This window comes from Berghia stephanieae, chromosome 8 (genome assembly GCF_034508935.2).
Source record: "Berghia stephanieae isolate SIO BIC M18660-M18661 chromosome 8, UCSD_Bste_1.3, whole genome shotgun sequence".
Lineage (NCBI taxonomy): Eukaryota > Metazoa > Mollusca > Gastropoda > Nudibranchia > Aeolidiidae > Berghia > Berghia stephanieae.
In genome coordinates, this window is record NC_088367.1 from 13,455,603 (window position 1) to 13,471,946 (window position 16,344).

Genomic DNA, 16,344 nt, shown 5'->3' on the forward strand with positions numbered 1-16,344 from the left:
AGAGTGATGGCATCTTATTTTCTAGTCTAAATTAAATGTATGCCGGTCGTCAAAAAGATAATCCAGCATTGATTATTTAACCTCCCATAATCCTAAGAATCTTCCTATAGGGAATGAGATTAGCGGAAGAGTAGCGTCCCTTGATTGGACGTCACCCATTGTCTGTGACGTCACCGGCGGAAAAGTTATTAGAGAGAGAACGTCAAGTTGGTTGTGCGCACGCGTCTCTCGTCCTCGCTTCGGGTGAAAGCGGCTTGAGACACTTCAAAACCAAATTGACGTTCTCTCTGTAAGGTGACGTCCAATCAAGGGACGCTACTCTTCCGCTAATCTCATTCCCTATACATCCTGCTACTTAAAGAGTTCTGCCACCTTCTGATTCAATATGTAACCGATTCATTATAACTGCCGTTGTTTTAAAAAACACAGTATATGCAATGTTAACCAAATAACACATAATGTGTTCTTTAATAAAACGGCAGATTCTTCGCCGAAGAACAAGTTAGTACAAATTTTCAAGGAATGTGGAACCCGAAATGTATTGTGACGTCGAGAGTTCTCTGCCCTATTAATTGCGTTCGGCTATCAGACCTGCAAGTATGCCGTGTACCTAACCTTGGATCAGAACTTGGCGAGCCTGGCGGACATGTATCGCTCCACTGAGATTATATTATACAGCAACGGAAACAATAATGTCCCAGCTGAAGTCCAGCAATACGATTAACTCACTCAATCCTAATACCGATTATATCCGTAGTTTACCCGGGCTACTTTTACCCCATGCTTATTTATTACATTTTTTTTATGAGTAGTATCATTGCTAATGTTTTTAGTTTTTACATGTTAATGAATGGTAGTTGAATAAAACTATCTATGTACATGCTCATTTTTAAAACATTTTTTCCAATTTTGAAAAGTAGCAAAAATCTCTAGGATTGAGTGAGGTAAGAGATCTTTGTGGTGACAGAGGGTGTTAGTAAGGACTCTCTTATCTACCCATAGTAATATTATGGTGTCCTTTCTTTCTGTGTTAAAAAAAGAATGTTTTTAGTCATCTAAAAATCAAATCAAGGGCAATAACTCGCACAAATCGAAGGGAATATAACCAAAAGTGTACATGTGATTTGTTTAACATATAATAAAGTTTTTATGTTCTTAAATATGTTTATAAAATATCGAAAATAATTTCCGAGTAATTAATTGTTTAATGTAATTGGCTTCATTTGAATATTAGTGACCCTTGGTTGACCTTCAAGTGGTCGAATTATAATTCCAATCGACCAAATGCTTTTCAAAGATATCAATCTTAACAACTGTGAAGAAAAATAAACTTTTACACGAATGTGAAACACCATGAGTTTTTCTTCACTAGGCGGTGATTCTACTACTGTGGCTTTATCTATATCAGACTTGGCCCTGTTCAAAAATAGTCTTATTTTGAAAACCTTCAGGGAAAGTCATGGACGTATCTAGGTCAGAACTGCGTAGTAATTGGATTCAATAGTCTGATGTCACGTCGCCCAGCAACGGCGAGCAGCGTGGTTCTAAACAAAGAAAATTGGTACTTTTTATTCTTCATGTTGGCTAGAACTTTTCATATGTCATGTGATCAGAATGTATAAAAGTCAAAATGTGATCATATAAAATTATAATGGTTTTCTCCTATGGATATGCTTTTATGCTCGTCGGAGAAATATTTCATACGGGCGTCCGCCATTGTTCCGATAGTTTAGCTACTAAATTACCGTGCGTCATTACGAGGGAAGTGACGTTACAATTGACAGAAAAATCTAAATCTAAGTGACATTATTGTTTGTGATAATTGACTATTTGCAATCGTCTGTATCAGATTTGAATTGACCATAGGCTGAGTCACAAAAATAAAATTTACTAGAGACTATAAATAGTTCTATTCAAAATGCGAACAAATAACGTTCGTTTTACTTTTTCATTAAAAAAACCCCCCAGATATTTGTGAGAACCAAAACACGAGCTCACCGTCGTTCTGTGTATAGTGTTTCATTTTCAATGTCATATGAATTGAAAAACGTTTTGTAAATTGCAATTCAATTCTAAAAATTAAAATTACTAAATCTACTGAGTAGAATAGTAATTCCTGTTATTACTATATATTTCGACAACCTCTCACCATACTCAGGTGTAAAATGAGTACCTGATCGATAAAAAAAAAGCAAAAGCGCCCTTCAAGCGTCATTCATGTCTCGTCCCATGTTATGTGTGGACTGGTGGCTTGAAACCATTATCTTTAAAGCGCTTCAAACACCACACCGTACTTCGGAAAACATGGATTAAAAAATTTGGCCAGAAAACTCGTCCTTCAAATGTGATCGATTTAAATGACCCTCTTCTTGACGAGAACTACTCTCCAACCAAAGATTTCCAAAACTCCCAGGTTGGAGAGATTTTGACAAGATGAGGGTCATTTAAACCGATCGAAATTTGAGACCCTTCGCCTCAAAACGGTATTAAGTCGGGTTGGTTAAGATGTTGAAAATTGTATTTATAGCCATAAATATCAGTGTTGTGTTGAGTTTATATGTTTTATTGAGGAGAATGACAACCATATTTTAAGGTGCTAATGCCAAATATTTATATTTCTGACCAGTTTAACATTAAATTCGGCTTTTAAGTATCTGGTTCGTTCCTACATAATACCGTTTTGAGACGATGGGTCACATTTGAAGGACGAGTTTTTGGCCACATTTTTAAATATCTACATGCTTTTGCAGAGTACGACACAAAGTTGGTTAATGAATGCATTGGCAAGAATGGATGAGCAGTGTTGAATGAAACCCAAAAGACATCAATAACAAGTTCAAACTCACATCTCGATCAATGCATTCATTTTCTTCTCTAGAAATAATGATAATATTGTAAACAACGAAAAGGACGTATAAAGGTAGATATGTGACCCGTCGCCTCGAAACGGTATTATGTAGGGATGATTTATTAGGACCCTTTAAAGTGAGATTAAATACTGAAATGGAAATAAATACAAACTTGGACTCTTTGGCAACATAGGAAAGTATAGGCATTCTACTTCATAACGAAGAGAGATTAAACCCAATCTTCATATTTGCGGCTATAAATTAATTTTTTTCCACACCTAGTTTATCCCCACATGATACAGTATTCACTGGATAATAACACGTCGAATTCCAGCACGCTATAGATAGTATGCGCTTGGCTAAGATGCTCAAAACATTGCCATCCGGAAGTACAACGGACCAACACACACAACTATGTGTGACCATGAACTTTATTAGTCTGGATAATACAGTTTAGTGAGGATCACTCACAAACGCGGATGGCAAAATACAATAACAAAGGCTTGAGTGACGTCATCTTCGTTCTGTATGCGCTTGGCTAAGAAGCTCATAACATTGCTATCCGGAAGTATAAATGATCAACACACAAAATTGTGTGTATCCATGAACGTTTATGGTCGGGTTAATACAGTTCAGTGAGCATTACTCATAAATGCGGATGGCAAAAAAAAAAAAAACAATAACAAAGACCTGAGTGACGTCATCTTCGTTCTATCTACATATGCAGTACGACACGCTGGAACTGAATTCCCTCCCATGAGCATCGGATTCTAGCAAACTGTTTTGCTTCTTCCAAGAGCGTGCTTGATAGAACCCAGCAAGTGTGGCACCTAGTACCTGCCGTTTTGAGGCGGTGGGTCGCGCAGTATTTCATTGCTTGTAAATATTGTTGTAAAGGAAGGGTTCATTTACGGCACGGGATCTGGTCTATTTTATTTGAAAACGAATTAATAATTTAGTATTTTGCCGTATTGCGGTCAATGACAATGGGAATGAAAATATCGATAATATTATTTTATCGCTTAAGTTGTTTTCACCCCAAATCGATTTTATCGATAATCGTCAACTCCCTTCGGGCAATACGAATTACAAGTGGTCGTTTTTGATTGGTGTTTCGACTTATAAGTATTGTTTTGCTTCCGTTTTTTGTTCTCCATCTAGTTTCACGTTGTTCTGTTTTTATGTTGTTTTGTTTTGTTTTGTTTTGGTTTGTTTCTGTCGCTGTAATCATTCCTCCATGCGTTGACAGTAATTGTGACCCTTCGCCTCAAAACGGTATTAAGTCGGGTTGGTTTAGATGTTGAAAATTGAATTTATAGCCAGAAATATCAGACATGTGTTGAGTTCATACGATTTATTGAGGAGAATGGCAACCATATTTTAGGGTGCATATGCAAACAATTTATATTTTTGACCAGTTTAACATTAAATTTGGATTTTAAGCATCTGGTTTGTTCCGACTTAATACCGTTTTGAGAAGATGGGTCACAATTGATGTTATGTCGTTGAATAAAATATGAACCTGCTCCACGTATCGGGGAAGTATAGATAGAATGAAGTTGACGTCACTCGGGTCTTTGTTATTGTTGTTTGCCATCCGCGTTTATGAGTAATTCTCACTAGAATGTATTTACCAGACTATAAACGTTCAAGATTACACATTGTTTTGTGTGTTGGTCCGTTATACAACGGATGGCAATGTTGTGAGATTCTTAGCGCCTTATCCAAATAGTAGCGAGTGTAACTATAACTAATGTTGCTCATAACATACGCCTTTCATATGTATCTAATCACTTCATTATCATTGTTACTCTCAGTATGTTTGGATTCACTACACCCTCTTCCTGTTCTACCCTTCGATATTAAAGTCAGTCTGCTAGCTTGACAACTCTGCGTCCAGTGTCTTATATTTCTAACTTAAGAAGCCATATTCACATGGTGGCAGCGGTGGGATTCGAACCCACGCCTCCGAAGAGACTGGTGGCTCAAACCAGAAACTGGAAAATGAAGCATCAGATACAGTAATAAAGACTCTGAAAACTCAGTTTGCTCGCTACGGTATCCCAAATACAGTTGTCTCTGACAATGGACTCTGTTTCTCTTCACAAACGTTTAAGGAATTCTCCATGGTTTATGATTTCAATCACCAGTTAAGTTCTCCGTACCATCCTCAATCAAACGGAAAAGCCGAAAACGCAGTAAAGCAAGCCAAAACTTTATTGAGAAAATCCCTTGAAACCAGATCTGATCCATTCTTAGGACTTCTTGAAGTAAGAAACACTCCTGACTCAACAACTGGTTTAAGTCCTGCCCAAAAATTCCTCTGCAGAAAACTCAGATCGGTTGTTCAATCAACACAACGTTCTCTCCAACAAAGAACCTCCAGTTACCCTACAATCATCCAACAAAAACAATCTAATGCGGAAAAACAAAAACATTATTATGATCGACAAACTAAGTCCCTCCCCACTTTCAAACCAGACACCAAAGTCTTCATTCAACCCATCAATCTTCGAGATCGTAAATGGACACCCGGTATTATTATTAAAACGATTGATCCTGTATCCCGATCATACCTGGTCAAAACACCCCATGGAACTGTTGTTCGAAACCGCACTCAACTCAGAATTAGACATATGAATATGAACGATGTTAATGAGACCATGTCTGATATTGATTACCCTTTAGGCTCAAACTCTACCACACACACTCCTCAAAACACCACTACCACCAACCACAACCCACCTCCCATTGCCTTGACTTCTTCGACCGCTCAAACCCGAACACCTACCAACCTGAGAATCTCACCATCCAAAATCCCCATTCGTACCTCTTCTCGTGGTAGAATCATTAAAACCCCGATGCATTATTCACCATAAATTTTTTTTCTCATTTCAATTTTCAGATGCTATACTATATTATATATGTACAACTAGATGTAAATGATACATCCTTTTCTCATCTTCATGATTCATATTCCATTCTAACAACATTTCTTTAACTTTAACCAATCAGTATCTACTTTAAATCTCATATATATGATTTCCTTTTGTTGTACATTCAATTTCTTAAGTGTAAAACAGTAACCTTATTTTTGATTTCTTTTATTAAATAAGAATTATAATATTAGGTCATAATCCTGATATTCATTTCTATGATTTGTTTCCAAGTTTCAAAATAACATTTTACTTTAATTTTAATCCTAATTTGTCTCAAGCTCAGCTATTCCTATAATGACAACTTTACCACTTATAACAGATTTTAAGTTGTAAACCATCCTATATCTAAATGTTGGTTAAAGATAATCCACTTCTATCCACTTAAATCATTGTCCCCAACTTGAACTCAATTAGATTTGTTTTAATATCCTAAATTTCGTTTCATTCATTTCAAACCCAAAAGGGAAAGGATGTAACTATAACTAATGTTGCTCATAACATACTCCTTTCATATGTATCTAATCACTTCATTATCATTGTTACTCTCAGTATGTTTGGATTCACTACACCCTCTTCCTGTTCTACCTTTCGATATTAAAGTCAGTCTGCTAGCTTGACAACTCTGCGTCCAGTGTCTTATATTTCTAACTTAAGAAGCCATATTCACAGCGAGCAATTCCTATTGCTTTATATACTTTATTTTAAATTTTAGAGTAAAAAACATAAAATCACTGAAGTGTTTATTCGTTTAGTTCATAATACAACAATATATATTATGTACAGTGTGTATATGGATGTGTATGTGTGTGTGTGTGTGTGTGTGTGTGTGTGTGTAATTGGATGTGTATGAGCTTTTGTTCGTATGTCCGAATCTGCAGTGTGTAATATTTTATTTTTACTGATGGTCAATGTGAAGCGTTTCGCAGCTTCGGCATAAGCGCTGTAGATAGTATGCGCTTGGATAAGAAGTTCATAACATTGCCATCCGGAAGTATAACGGACCAACACACAAACTATGTGTAACCTTAAACGCTTATAGTCTGGTTAATACAGTTTAGTGAGAATTACTCATAAACGCGGATGGCAAAAAACAATAACAAAGACACGAGTGACGTCAATTTCATTCTATCTATACTTTATTTTAAAATTTAGAGTAAAAAGCATAAAATCACTGACATGTTTATTCGTTTAGTTTATAATACAATAATAATAAGATAACTGATATAACTTTCAAAAACCTATGCATTGTATGCTGGTTGAATAACTCGAGATTCATACTAAAAGATAATAGCGAAAAGGGCATCCAATGTCAATAGATAGTATGCGCTTGGCTAAGAAGCTCAAAACATTGCCATCCGGAAGTGCAACGGACCAACACACAAAACGATGTGTAACCGTTTATAGTCTGGTTCATACGGTTTAGTGAGAAGTACTCATAAACGCGGATGGAAAAAAAAAACAATAACAAAGACCAGAGTTCTATCTATAGATAGTATGCAGATGACGTCACTCAGGCCTTTGTTATTGTTTTTGCCATCCGGGTTTATGAGTAATTCTCACTAAAATCTATTAACCAGACTATAAACGTTCAAGATTACACATCGTTTTGTGTGTTGGTCCGTTATACTTCCGGGTGGCAATGTTGTGAGATTCTTAGCCAAGCGCATACTATCTATATCAGAGCAACTGAGATGCCCAAAATACAATTGATAGTCAGAAAATGTTTCGTTGAATAACTCGAGATTCATACTAGAAGAAAATAGTGAAAAAGGCATCCATGTAAATAACTTGACTGGCTTAGCCGTTGCTAAGCTGTTGCCTCTTGTTAGAGATCACTTGTGCAAGCCATCCCATCGTATCCAAACACAAAACTATTTGTATTGTACGCTTTAACGTTTATTGAATGAATGCATTATCTACCAAATTCAGTCTATTGATTATTGGAAAAAGAATAACTACAAAGACCTTTCCGATGCTGTGCGTTTAGCTAACATACTCAAAACATCAACCAGCCGGATGTATTGTACCAAAACACAAAACTATGTGTAACCTTGAACGTTTATTGATGTTATGTCTTTACTTTAAAAACTCATAACAATGCCAGCCGGATATTCCGTACCAACCAATAAAACTGTGTGTAACCTTAAACGTTTATAGCCCGATTAATACAATTTAGTGAGAACTACTTATAAAAAGTGCTGGCTAAAAACATTAACAAAAGCCGAGTGGCGTCAATTTCGTTTCTTCTATTGCTTTAAAAAATATAATTTGATTTTGTGAGTTTTGTCAACTCGTAGAAGTCATGTACCCCCCCCCCCCCCCCCAATAATTTAACATGTGCGCTGTCCTCTTAATAGAGTACACTGTGTTGGACACAACCAAGGGACGGAATCAGTGATAAATGCATTCACTCAATAGCTTTTAATTAAAGCGCAAATTGGATTCAGTAGTCTGATGTCACGCCGCCCGGCAACGGCGGCCATCTTGGTTCTAAACAACGAAAATCATTACTTTTTATTCTTCATGCTGGCTAGAACTTTTCATATGTCTTGTGATCAGAATGTGTAAAAGTCAAAACATGATCAAATTTATGGGGGTTTTTTCCCTCTGGATACGCTTTTATGCTCGTCGGAGAAATAATATCATATAAGGGCGTCCGCCATTGTTCCGATAGTTTAGAGCCAGTGTTACTAAGTTACCATGCGTCATTTCGGGGCGAGTGACGTCATGACTGTTGAAGCTTTTATTTTATTTCATTTTTCAATGTTGTTACATAGTCTATCAAAAATGGTTAAGTGATTACTGATCACCTAATAAAATAATAAATGGAGTGGTTCTTATAACCTTTTTCGGGGTTCCAATAGCTCAGTAGGTAGAGCACTCACTTTACACGCACATGGATAGATATCGATTCCGGGTGAAACCGAGATTTTTTTTTTCTTATCCCGAAATCTACCGAAATCGACCGCAATACACTCCAGTGGGGAGTGAACCAGAGACTATGGGAGGTGGGCACCAATGGGGATTGAAACAAAGACTATGGGAGGTGGGCACCAGTGGGGAGTGAACCAGATACTCTATGAGGTGGGGACCATTGGGGAGTGAACCGGAGACTATGAGAGGTCGGTGCCAGTGGGAAGTGCGCGGGAGACTATTAGATGAGAGCACCGGTGGGAAATGAACCAGAGGCTATGGGAGGTTGGCACCGGTGGGGGTGAACCAGAGAATATGGGTGTGGGCACCAGTGGGGATTGAACCAGAGACTATGGGAGATAGGGCACCAGTGGGGATTGAACCAGAGACTATGGGAGATGGGGCACCAGTGGGGAGTGAACCAGATACTCCAGGAAGTGGGCACCATTGGGGAGTGAACCAGAGACTATGGGAGATGGGGCACCAGTGGGGATTGAACCAGAGACTATGAGAGATGGGGCACCAGTGGGGATTCAACCAGAGACTATGGGAGATGGGCACCAGTGGGGATTCAACCAGAGACTATGGGGGATGGGGCACCAGTGGGGAATTAACCAGAGACTATGGGGGATGGGGCACCAGTGGGGATTGAACCAGAGACTATGGGAGATGGGGCACCAGTGGGGATTCAACCAGAGACTATGGGAGCAGTACATTAGTGGGGATTGAACTGGAAACTATTGGAGGTAGTACCAGTGTCGAGTGTTTTTGCTCACGTTCTGTGGATATTGCCCTATATAAATGCTGTAATTTTTTTTCCCAGAAATTCAAGAAGCCTGGTGTTTTCGGGTCAAATGATGTTGAGTTTTTATTTCATTTTCATCCTCTTTTATCTGACAGATTGTATTATTTTGTGCTTCTCTTCGTACTATAGAGAATGAGATTAGCGGAAGAGTAGCGTCCCTTGATTGGACGTCACCTTACAGAGAGAACGTCAAATGGTTTTGCGCATGCGTCTCTCTCGTCCTCGATTTCGGTGAAGTGTCTCATGCCGCTTTCACAGGAAGCGAGGACGAGAGACGCATGCGCACAACCAACATGACGTTCTCTCTCTAATAACTTTTCCGCCGGTGACGTCCAATCAAGGGACGCTACTCTTCCGCTAATCTCATTCCCTATTTTGGAGTCAGTAAGCAGTAAGTTAAGGATAGAGCATTCGCTTCACACACACAGAGACTGAGGCTGATCCCTGGTGAAATCGAGATTTTTCAGACACCTCCCCCCCCCCCCTCCCCACTGTACATAAATCATTGATTGGGAAGTTGGGTCTATCCAATCTGGCGAAAAGTGCTTTGGGATAGACTGCAATTGCTATAGATAGTATGCGCTTGGCTAAGAAGCTCATAACATTGCCATCCGGAAGTATAACGGACCAACTCTGTGTAACCATGAACTTTCATAGTCTGGTTAATACAGTTCAGTGAGAATAACTCACAAACGCGGATGGCAAAATATAACAACAAAGGCTTGAGTGACGTCATTTTCGAACTATCTATAGGCAATGAGATTAGCGGAAGAGTAGCGTCCCTTGATTGGACGTTACCGGCGGAGAAGTTATTTGTAAACAAACCAACTACAAGCCAAGTGCTCCAAATATAAAATTTATTATTCATATTTCTGTACAAAAATGCATATCATAATCAACGTAGATATTTTCTTTAGTTTTCTCTATTATGAAATGTTAACAAAATATGATGTAGACTACAAATTAAAAATAAAAGATGTTGATCAATGATACAATACGATGAGATAGCCCCCTAAACTTACTGAACTTCCCGCAAATGATTGGTACTAATAATGGCGATAGCGTCTGTCTGTTGTCAAGACGCGACTTCCAACAAAGGGGCGTTACTCTTAAATAAGTTTTGAAATCTCATCCCTATTGTCCAGTTCATGCTATAGAAACCGGTATACACTCCCACTCTATGGACCTTATGACTCTGAAGGACTAGAGATAACGATGAGAGAAGCAGTAGGTTTTCATTAATCGAATGCATTATCTACCAAATTCAGTCCCGTGATTGGCGGACAATTACACATGGGACTGGTAAACATCTCATAATTGTGGCTTGTTGTTTTAACCCTCTCTTCACCAACTATAGATAGTATGCGCTTGGCTAAGAATCTCACAACATTGCCATCCGGAAGTATAACAGACCAACACACAAAACTACGTGTAACCATGAACGTTTATAGACTGGTTAATATAGTTTAGTGAGTATCACTCACAAACGCGGATGGCAAAATATAATAACAAAAGCTTGAGTGACGTTATCTTCGTTCTATCTATAGGAACATCGTCACATTCGTTACGATACAACCAACATTAATCTTATATAAATTTCTCGTGTACATCATCAAATTTAAAGAAAATGAACGGTGTGTTGTAGAGCATGTTTTGCTAAAGAAATTATGTATGGCAAGAACTTTACTGCTATTTTATTATGTCAGAGTGATAAAAATTATATTTTTGTGTTAGTTGGGTGTTAAGTTTTGGAGAAAATCCTGAAAAATGGCTGCTAAGGAGAGAATCATTCTTAAATTATTTGATTTTGTGAGTTTTGTTCACTCGTGGAAATCATCAAACCCCCCAAAAAATTGCCCTTTCATATCTGCTGTCCTCTTGATATCGTTCTATGTGTTATACTCAACTAAAGGACAGAATCTTTGATAGGGAATGGGATTAGCGGAAGAGTAGCGTCCCTTGATTGGACATCACCCATAGTCTGTGACGTCAACGGCGGAAAAGTTATTAGAGAGAGAACGTCATGTTGGTTGTGCGCATGCGTCTCTCGTCCATCTATAGTAATGAGTCAGCCAACCCGCAGTATCAATTTGTACAATACGATCACAAAGTGCTTGCTCTTATAGAGAGGATAGGAATGTATTGTTATCAGTTTGGAGAGACTCTTGTATACCTTGATAACAGTCTGATAATCATCAAGATAACTGTTCAACTTATTTCAAGGATACGAGATTTATTTTGTAAAAAAATTTAAAAAAAATTAATTAAAATAAGTCACAAAAAAGCGACATAATATGTGTATGAGTAAATGAAAAATTTACCCTATCACCATTTTTACCCAAAATGTACGAGTTCATTGAAATCGGGAATTATATTTTTGTCATACTGTCTCAATGCGTCTTGACTTGAAAACAGTTTAACTTCTTGCAAGTTGAACGACAAAATCAGTAAATTAGTGGCATAAATGGCTTAAAGAAATATTAATGTATTTTTTTAGTATAAAAAGTAAGTATAAAAAAATAATTGTAACTATTGTATAAAATTGGAAAAAAAGTGGAAATAAATACTATTGGGTTTTTTTTCAAGCTTTTTGTTGTTTTAATGTTAATTTTTAAAGAGAATTTGCCTATAAATGGTTAAGTTGGCAACCCAGAGACCATAGTGCTTGCTCTAAAGACTGACAATTTCTTTTGATAAATACCCTTAACTAATGCTTAAACATTGGACTCCTGTGCCCATAATTACTTTGTTGATGTGGTTGGCCTTTCCATGGTCGTCTTATCACCAAGATGAACATTGGATTTATCCAATTATACGGGGAGCGCTGTAATTCAGACTACCTCGACCTAATTTGAGACTTTGATTTATAAACCTGATTTTACAGCAGAGCCGGACAAAACCTATTTTGTCTCTGCTTAGCGAACAGGGAACCCCAAAAAGTACTATCTTTTATATTGCACCACCATTAGTGGCTATGTGGTCTTGTGGTATGACACTCGCTTTCGAAAGAAAGGTCCTGAGTTCGAGCCTCGCTCGGCGCATAGTTGAGTCCTTGGAAAAGGCTCTTTACTCACATTCTCTCACCAAACTCGGGTGAAAAATGAGGACCTGACTGTTAACAGCGTTGTCTCTGTCGAAAACAGGCCTCATGGCATGTCCTACATACCAGTATTAGTATTATTCCTGTTAGTATTGCTGTTGGCCAGGGATGTCTTGTAAAGCGCTTTGAGCATGGTTAGTGATTATTGCTCTATATAAAAGCGTATTTGGTATAAACGTACTTACTTATTTTGATCCACTTGCTATCTGTTATCTGTGCAGCAGGGCTAACCCATATTTAGTTGAGATCTGTTGTTTTCCAAGTCTATAGAGAAAAGATATAATGTATGATAAGAAAATGAGGAAGTAAAAAAACAACAAAATCAGCATTTATAAAGTGCATTGAATGAATTCACCATCTTCAGTGCATCTCAATTGATTTATGTCTTCCTCTCAAAGCTCAAATGGGACCAAATTTTAATTTCAGATCATACATTCTTTATTTTATATAAGCACCCAAACGATTTTGAGCTCTACGACTTGTCATCATGTTCTCATCTACACCTGAGTCGCCAAATGTCTTAAGTACACAAGTACATAACGCCGTGCCGGAATTTTGAAATTATTGTCACCCAACAGTCTTTGACTACGTCCAAAATTGCTTGATTCTACTGTTTAATGTATTACATGTTTTTGGGGTCGTGGATAGCTTGTGCGGTAGAGTCACGATCTCCCCGGCCAGGCAGAGTTGTCGTACCAGTAAGGTCGCGGGTTCGAGCCCGCATCGCCACGCGAAGTTTTATTCTCTGTTGTCTTATGTCACTTTCCTACTCACTTCATCTCATGTTGTTATCAACATAAGTGCCTGCTCCACTCACTTTTCTGAATTAGAAATTCACCCCAAATACCGGAGCATACTCAATGTCTCAATCGTTTCTGTTACATGTTTGTGTTGAGAATATTGCCTATTAAGCTTAAATGCTGGCCAACTAACGTCGCGGCGTTTGTGTGTATTGAACCCGTGACCTCAAGAAGTCGGGGAGAAGTAGCTCTCGATAGACTAGAATTTGAAGCGACCTTTTTTGGGGGTCGTGGATAGCTCATGCGGTAGAGTCACGATCTCCCCGGCCAGACGGAGATGTCGTACCAGTAAGATCGAGGGTTCGAGCCCCCATCGCCGCCGCGAAGTTTTTAATCTCTATTGTCTTCTGGCACTTTCCTACTCATTTCATTTCTTGTTATTATCAACATAAGTGCCTGCTCCACACATTTTTCGAAATTAAAAATTCAGGAGCAGCCCGTTTAATTTTTCCTACCTTTGTCAAAGGGATTTCGCCATGTCAACCCAGATGGCAACAGTTTTCTTTTCTTCTTGGAATGAATCTTCGATTTTTTAAAAGCAGTATATATGTTATTCGGTCCTCTCTGCTCCTTGCCTTCCCAAATCCTGCCTGTTCATCTATAAGTAGATCCTTATGTTCCAGGTACCAGATTAGTCGTTTAATGATTATTCTTTACTGCAGTTTATATAAACAATTGGTTAGGCTGATTGGTCTGTAACTTTCTGGTTTATCTTTTGCCTTTCCCTCTTTTTTGATAAGGATAAGTATTGCTTTTTTCCATTTCTTTGGGATTCTTCCTGTTTTCCATGGTGTGTAAACTCTTTGAACGCTGATGTTATATTCGCATTTCCGCCACAAAATGGTTGACACCTGAATGAGCCAGCATGAAAATGACAAGCTAAGACAAAGCGACATTCGAATTCGGCTCAAAATCTCAATCAAAATACCCCCCTCCCCTCCTTTCCCAGGGCCAATTGGATATTCTGATGAAAGGAATGATACCATTGATTCAATTGATAGTACTTTTGTAGAAAGTTGGATTGGATGACATTATTATTTTTGCCTTTCAAGACCGGCCGCATTGAGAGGCCATTGGCCACTTGAAGAGACTCTGCTCTGGCCTCACAGTGCGGCCAATAGCGCTGAAAGATTCATAAGCATTTCATTTCTTAGAACATCCCGTCTAGGATGGTTTAAGATGAATAAACAAAACATTGGTTGGCAGGAAATAGTATGCTCCTTTGTACGGAAGCACGAATTAAAATAGAATACTAGATATTTCTAAAAGGTGCGCAATTAATTAAGTGAAAAGACAGGTGGCGGAGAGGAACTGTGTAATGCTGTTTAGAAAGTGAAATATAAAAACGTGTAGACTGTTGTTGTTACCAACGCCACTACCACATTATCTCATTCATTTGTAGTGTTTCATTCATCCTGTTTTGTTGATAAAGGGGAAACCCGTAACGTTTATTTGATCTGTTTTTGTAATTAGATTGAAGCTTACATTCAATTTCAAATTATTATTTATTTCTTCGAGCTTATTCGAGCAGCAACATTTACATTACTTTTACACCTGGTGAAAGAATATGAATAAAGAGCCTTTCCAAGGACTCAACAATGCGCCGCTCAGAGTGGGACTCGAACCCAGGACCTTTCTATCTCTGAAGACGGGTGTCATACCACAAGATCACACTACAGCCTCACCGCCATGACCGCCTGTCGTTTTGAGACCCGTGGATCTTGTATTGTTCTACCGAAATCTGATGTAATCTCGAGGTTTATGATCTGTTTATTACGTGTCGAATTACTCATATGTGTCAGTGCACGACATAATCAGTTGGAAGGTGAAAATTTTGGATTTGCATTTCTTTGCACTTTCTGAAAGAACATGCTGACCTGAGCATTTTAATCTTTATTTGAAGTAAATCGGGTGATTTTTCAAGAATTTATGGTCAGATTATGGGAAAGGTATCCACCAACTTATCTCAAATTTCATACTTTTTCAACTTGACTAGCGGTAAATAAGAATATTTAGAAGAGAAATTAAGCTTTGATATTTCCCGAAGATGTACAAAAAGGGTTGATTTAATCATTTATGACAAGAACACATTATTGATAAAAATTGACCTTTTAACTAAACTTGGCAATATCTCAGTTCAAACCTTTTCACCATCCGACTGATTATGTCATTCCCTGTAACATATATTATTATACAGCAGAAACACTAGACTTATTGAGGTATAATTTAGCCTAAGAGCAAAGTGACATTAGGCTATGGCAGAATATTGTCATTGTTCGTCAAGTGTGAAGGAGTTTCAGGTTATCTCAATATGTTCGTGAGTCATGGCCTCAAAACAATATTATTATTATTATTATTATTATTATTATTATTATTATTATTATTATTATTATTATTATTATTATTATTATTATTATTATTATTATTATTATAATGTTTTGTTGATTTAAATGTGCGGCTATGTAGTCCTGTAGAATGACACTCGCTTTCGGATCGAAACGTCTTGGGTTCGAGCCTCGCTCGGAGCAGTTGAGTCTTTGGTAAGGACTTTTTACTCACATTCTCTCACCTACCTGGCCGATAACAACGTTGTCTGTAGGAAAAAATTGTAATGATATATCGCTTAGCAGGCATCATGTCTTATTACACATGTTATGTGTTGCTGTAGATTAGGGACCTTTGTAAAGCGCTTTGAGAGTTAGTGGATATTGCGCTATATTATTAAACTCAGGTTTGTTTTCTTTCAAAGTTGACTGTATAGACAAAAACAATGAGGTTTGGGTCAAGTATGCGGCTATGTGGTCTAGTGGGGTATGACACTTGCTATCGGATCGGAAGGTCCTGGGTTCGAGCCTCGCCCTCGGCGCATAGTTGAGTCCTTGGAAAAGGCTCTTTACTCACATTCTCTCACTGTACTCTGGTGTAAAATGAGTGCCTG

The 16,344-nt window shown here is 38.0% G+C and overlaps 1 protein-coding gene across 1 annotated transcript in view; it reads right to left on the minus strand.

Moving 5' to 3' along the window:
- The window catches only part of LOC144978198 (glycoprotein 3-alpha-L-fucosyltransferase A-like), an 84,399-nt gene extending 69,942 nt beyond the window's left edge, over positions 1 to 14,457 (minus strand). The window contains exons 1-2 of the mRNA XM_078923945.1: positions 13,862 to 14,457; positions 12,788 to 12,870 (exon numbers count right to left, since the gene is read on the minus strand). The gene's annotated coding sequence lies outside the window, so the exon portion shown is untranslated. The remainder of the gene's footprint in view (positions 1 to 12,787; positions 12,871 to 13,861) is intronic.
- Between the last annotated feature and the right edge of the window lie 1,887 nt (positions 14,458 to 16,344).